The sequence below is a fragment of the Carassius auratus genome, chromosome 26, assembly GCF_003368295.1.
Source record: "Carassius auratus strain Wakin chromosome 26, ASM336829v1, whole genome shotgun sequence".
Classification (NCBI taxonomy): Eukaryota; Metazoa; Chordata; class Actinopteri; order Cypriniformes; family Cyprinidae; genus Carassius; species Carassius auratus.
In genome coordinates, this window is record NC_039268.1 from 2474437 (window position 1) to 2480929 (window position 6493).

Sequence of the window (6493 nt, forward strand, 5' to 3'; positions counted from 1 at the left end):
TAACATCAGAAATATAATAACAAATTTAGATTCTACATCGTCTAACACTTCAGTTTCATCCATCGCACCCAAAGATAAACTGCAGTGCTTTACAAATATAGGACAGGAAGAGATAAAAAAAAACTTATCACTGCATCTAAACCAACAACATGTTTATTAGATCCTGTACCCACTAAAATACTGAAAGAGTTGTTACCTGTAGCCGAAGAACTGCTTCTTAATATCATTAACTCGTCGTTATCTTTAGGTCACGTCCCAAAACCATTCAAGCTGGTGGTTATTAAGCCTCTTATTAAGAAACCACAACTAGATCCTAGTGAACTGGCAAATTATAGGCCTATTTCAAATCTTCCATTTATGTCTAAAATTTTAGAAAAAGTTGTGTCTGCTCAATTGTGCTCCTTTCTGCAAAATATTATCTGTAAAATATTTTTATATTATCTGTATGAAGAATTTCAGGTTTCAGGCCCCACCACAGCACAGAAACTGCACTTGTTAAAATTACAAATGACTTGCTTCTTGCATCAGATCAAGGCTGCATCTCACTGCCAGTCTTACTTGATCTTAGTGCTGCGTTCGACACCACAGATCATGACATACTCATAGATCGATTACAAAACTATACAGGTATTCAAGGGCAGGCTCTAAGATGGTTTAGATCCTACCGCTCCGATCACTACCATTTAGTTTATTTAAATGGGGAGTCATTTCATTAATCATCAGTAAAATATGGAGTGCCACAAGGATCTGTCCTAGGTCCTCTGCTATTTTCAATATACGTACATGTTTCCCCTTGGTAATATTATTAGAAAATACGGGATTAGTTATGCTGATGATACTCGGCTAGATATCTCAACGAGACCAGATGAAACTTCTAAATTATCTAAGCTAACAGAGTGTGTTAAAAATGTAAAAGATTGGATGACCAATAATTTTTTAATAAGACAGAGATATTACTTATTGGACCAAAAAACAGTACACAGAATCTCATAGATTACAGTTTGCAACTAGATGGATGTACTGTTACTTCCTCTACAGTCAAAAATCTGGGTGTTATATTAGACAGCAACTTGTCTTTTGAAATATTTCCCATGTTACAAAAACAGCATTCTTCTACCTTTGAAACATTGCCAAGCTACGAAACAGTATCTCTTTCTGATGCAGAAAAGCTAGTTCATGCATTCATGACCTCTAGACTGGACTATTGTAATGCACTTCTAGGTGGTTCCCTGCTTCGTCAATAAACAAGCTACAGGTAGTCCAAAATGCAGCAGCTAGAGTTCTTACCAGGTCAAGAAAATATGATCATATTACCCCAATTTCACAGTCTCTGCACTGGCTACCTATTAACTTCCGTATCAGTTACAAAATATTATTACTTAATGCCCTAAATGGTTTAGCTCCTGCCTACCTAACTAGCCTTCTACCACGCTACAATCCATCTCTCGCTCCCTAAGGACACAAAACGCTGGACTTTGTTTTGGTAGTTCCTAGGATAGCAAAGTCCACTAAAGGAGGTAGAGCTTTTTCGAATTTGGCTCCCAAACTCTGGAATAGCCTTCCTGATAATGTTCGGGGTTCAGACACACTTTCTCTGTTTAAATCTAGATTACTAACATCTCTTTCGCCAAGCATTCGAATAATGCATCTCATCATTTGTGACTGCAGTTGTATCTGATCAAGTGCACATTATTATTCTTTAGCTTAGGTTAAACTAATTTTTTTAACTGGGTTGGAATACCAGCTACGCTAATTATGTCTCTATTTGTTTCTCTGTTTTGATGTAACTAGGATTTACACAAGCTCCACTCTGGATAAAGAACACCTGAGAAGAGATGATGCTGACCCCTTAGAGGACCTCAGATGATGCTAACCCTGAATCAACAAGCAGAACTAACAATTATTGCTACAAGTGTGACTGCATCATATAAAAATTGCTGTTAAGGGTGTTCATCATCTGGTTGACTACGTCTTTTTTTTTTCAGAAAATTTCTTCTTATGCACATAAACTGACAGTCACCACTGATAAGCTACTACTAAATATTGTAGAAATTGTATTTTCTGTAAAGCTGTTTTGCAATGATTTGTATAGTAAAAAGCGGTATACAAATAAACTTGAATTGAATAAAAAATATATACATTTCAAAACTACTTCTGATTAAGCATGTTACTAAATTAAATTATGTCCAAATTTAAAACACATTTCATCAAAATACAGATTTTTGTCACTTTATAAAAGGAAATATTGACAAATATTTATCTCACTCTATCTTTATATATATATATATATATATATATATAAATAAATACAATATAAAAATATTTTAACTGTAAATACACAGTGAAAATTTACATTTCCACCATTGTGCATAAAAGTTACATAATGTACACATTTAGTTCACAAAATTAAGATAATAAACATTATTTAAATAAATGCAAATATAATTTTGCATTTGGTATCCTCTACTGAAATTATGATCACAACATGTTTATAAGCATTGCACACTGAAAACAATGAGTGTTATACGCTATAAAACAAAGCAAAATGTGTATCAAGTTCAAGACATTGATACTTGCATATAGAACAGCCACCTGTCTACTTCCGCTCACTATTACGAATCTTGCGTGACAATTTTCAAGAAAAAAACTGCTAAATTAATAAATGTAAATGTACAGCAATACAACTCCACATCCTGTTTAGTAATGTAAGTAAAATGCAATGCATACTGATTTGAAAATTTAATCAGAGTATGTAAAATGTCTGAAATTGTAATTTCAATCAACCTGGATGGAATTTAAAATGCATTTTCAATTCAAATCTGAAGCACACACAAACCTCCTTACAGTACCTCATCATTCATTTTCACTGTGCACAAACAAAAGGCCAAAGCGAGGCTCACTGTCCATCCAGAGGAGATCAGTGAGAGATGATGTTCAATCAGCAGGTCATTATCACAAACAAACTCCCACGGGGGGATCCGGATCAATCGCAGGCCACCCTAATGGGCTTCATTTTGCCAGAATATCCACCTGACTGTACATTACCCAGCTTATTAGACTTCTCTTCACCAAATAAATAAATAAATAAATAGACGTGAAATATTGATTTGAACTGAAACTATTCCATTATGCAAGAAGAAAGAGACCACAAAGTGATACGAGAGACAGGAAACTAGCACTTCTATGTCAAAAATCTGTCAGTTAGGCAGTTTAACATGGTTTAAAAAAACATTTCAGACTTGAGAATCACAGAGAAATGAGTAATAAGATGTCGATATCTGAATGTGCCTGGTTTACCTCACCACTCGGCTGTAAATCCTGCTAATCCCAGACTGCGGCTCATGGGACGACAGCTAATCAAATTGAACTCTGAGTCACCTCAGGCCTCAGGAGGTGTGGAGGGCCAGTCCAAGAGCTTCTCTCCACGGGACTCAAACACAAGTTTTAATTCAACAGGGGGAGTAAACATGGACAAAACTATTGTTAGTGCATGCACAGTACATGTTTCACTGAAACAGAAATGATACGGTAAGAATTAGCATAAAAGTGCTTCTTTTTTAAATTAAACAGTGGTTTATTGAACAAATTGTTGCTCTGTCTTTAAATTATACTGTAATTTCCCTTCTTAAGGAAAACAAATCTACCTCAGCTAATGCTTTTGTAACCATAAGAAGCTCTATTACTTGCACATTACTGTCATACTGGTTACAATTAAAAACTAATGCTTATGAAATCAAGTGGATTTTGCATAATAGATGCCCTTTAACATCGAAACCTCTGTCAAGTCTCAACAAGAACTTTTATATGAAATGGAGTCAAACTGATAAACATGCTAAGATCCAGACAGATCTGTTTTTTTTAAGACAAAATGAGGGTACCCGCCTTTTGTAATTATCTACCAATCAGTGCATTCGTTCTCTTGTTGCCAGGCAGAACTGCTTGAACGGCCAATCACAATAAAAGGGGACTTAACACTCACAGTTTCACCCAATCTCATGTTAATCTTGAGTACTTTATAACATATTACTGCATCCTTCATATCTCCAAAAACTATTTTTGTTTTATCATATTTATAAAATAAAGATACAGCTTGACCAAAGTGGAGCTTCTGGAGGCTTTGGGATTTTGATTTGACAACACTCAAAATCTTACATTTACTCATTTTGTAGGTAAGCAAGTTACAGAGACTTAGGTTTTTGATTTATTGGCCTAATAAGTAAAATTGTAAATAATGTTTAGTCAAGATTACTTAATTATTTAAGTACTCACGTTACCTTTTACTTTAAAATCTAATTATAAAATGTCCATTCTATTCTGTCTAATATCAATAGACATAATATGTTCATTCATGTTTATTTTGTGTTAAACTAGTAGTAAAGAGGAAGGGATGAACGCACTCCATGCTGCCAGGCAAGCAGCATTCATTACATTTCCTGACAAAATGGACATAATTTGAAAGATGAGACTCATCGAAAGCAACTAAATATAAACCTAGAAGTTTTAAATTAAGGTTTCATACATGCAGTGATAAAAACAACACTGTATTTGTTAAGCACACATGCATACCTAACTGAAATACCTGTACCAAAAATAATTTATAAGAGTGAGGGGAAAATCTGCTATATTATATAGTGCAGAAGGAATAATCATCAGAGGTCAGAGTTTACAGGTTCTTCTCTCACTCACTCACTCACTCCCTGACAGAAACTGTTTGTTTCGCAAGCGCACCTCTGCCCGCTCCTCGTCTTCCTGTCTCTTTGAAGCACGCAGGTGGGTGGCTTGCAGATAAAAATGACAATGACACAAAGATCCACAGGCTTGATCATCTCAGAGCGATCACAAACAGCACAGAGTTAAGTTTAGCAAAACTACACGCGATAAGAAGTCATATTTGGAAGACCAACATCAACAGACTGTCCTCTAGGCTGGCTGTGATACGCTTTACTCTGAAGACTTTCAGCACAAGGTCATTTCACAGTCACTCAAACAGATGCAGTCACGCACTTGAATGAGTGCACATCGAATAACCTGCAGTCAATCGCTCTTGATGCTGGTCAGGAACTGGCACACACACACACACGCCTCTGGGCGACACCATCATCTACATCTCTCTGACAAGCAGGAAGTCCAATTAGGGAAGTGGTTTGAGTCTGCGGCTCTGTTATAAAACCCAATGAGCCACCTACATAGGTAACATGAGTGTAAAAGAACCTGACAACTTTCTTCATATGCAGCAAGAAACAGATACACTCCTCAAATGAAGCACGCTGGAGATTTGACTTACAACTGATCCAGAATTTGGCATTAACATGCCGATAAGCTTGTGATGCAATACTCTTAACCATAGAAATACAAAGCTACTGGGTAAAATAGTAAAAAAAATTATGCATAACACTTTGTAATAGATTCATTTTTGTAATGCATTTTATGCATATTTACAAATCAGCATTACTTACTGTGTCTGCATGCTTCAGCCCCCACCCCCCAAAAAACAAGCTTGTTAAAAAATACTGCCTACCTTTTGAGGCTTTTCTTTGTGCACATCATAATTTAAAACACTGTCTACAGAAGCACTAGACCTTACACCCACAGCTAGTCTTAGATTTAACTACAGAGATCCCAGATGCATGTCACAGGCATTCATGGATGTGTTACTGTACCTCAGACTTTGATTCAGAAACTACTTCTGTCTGAAAAATGCTTATGGTAACACGTGACAAAGAAAGAAAGAAATGTAAAATGTTGTCAGCAGAGGCATATGCCAGGCATCAAATCTTGGTAGATATTATTAGCATTGTGGCATATGGTCAAAACAGTGGTTTTGACACCTGGCGTGTTCGCTTTAAAACTTTCCTGGAGATAATTAGTAATAATTGCATGTGTGATGCATTTTATTCAGATTATATTGATTGATTTACTGATTTATGATCAGATTTATAAATGATTTAAGAAAAATTCTTGACTTTGATATTCAATAGAGCTTAGCAATTCACTTGTAAGGTCCATATGCAAATATCTGCACCAGTGCAAGGACATGAATGGAGAAAGAAAGAAAAACCTTTGTAAAACACAACACAACACAAAATAAAACAGAAAATAAAAATAAAAATGTATGTATACAGACCTATTTTATAGCCAATTTATGATATCACATCATCATATTACAATATTAAATTATTAGAAATTATTTAAGATAATCTCCTGACTTTGATATTAATCAATAAATAAACTACATGTGACAAATGACATATGCAATTATACATACATACATACATACTGTGCATACATATATATATATATATATATATATATATATTATTATTTTTTTTGCTTTAAACTCTTCAAATATGTTTTTCTAGGATCAATGCCAGTAACCCGTCAGACCCTGTTCTTTCTCATTCTGTGCCCTCAGCCGGCCAATCAGATCAGAGCTTGTGATTTCAGAAAGGGTTGGCATCAGGTGCTCCTTGAACATTGAACATTGGCTGAAGCT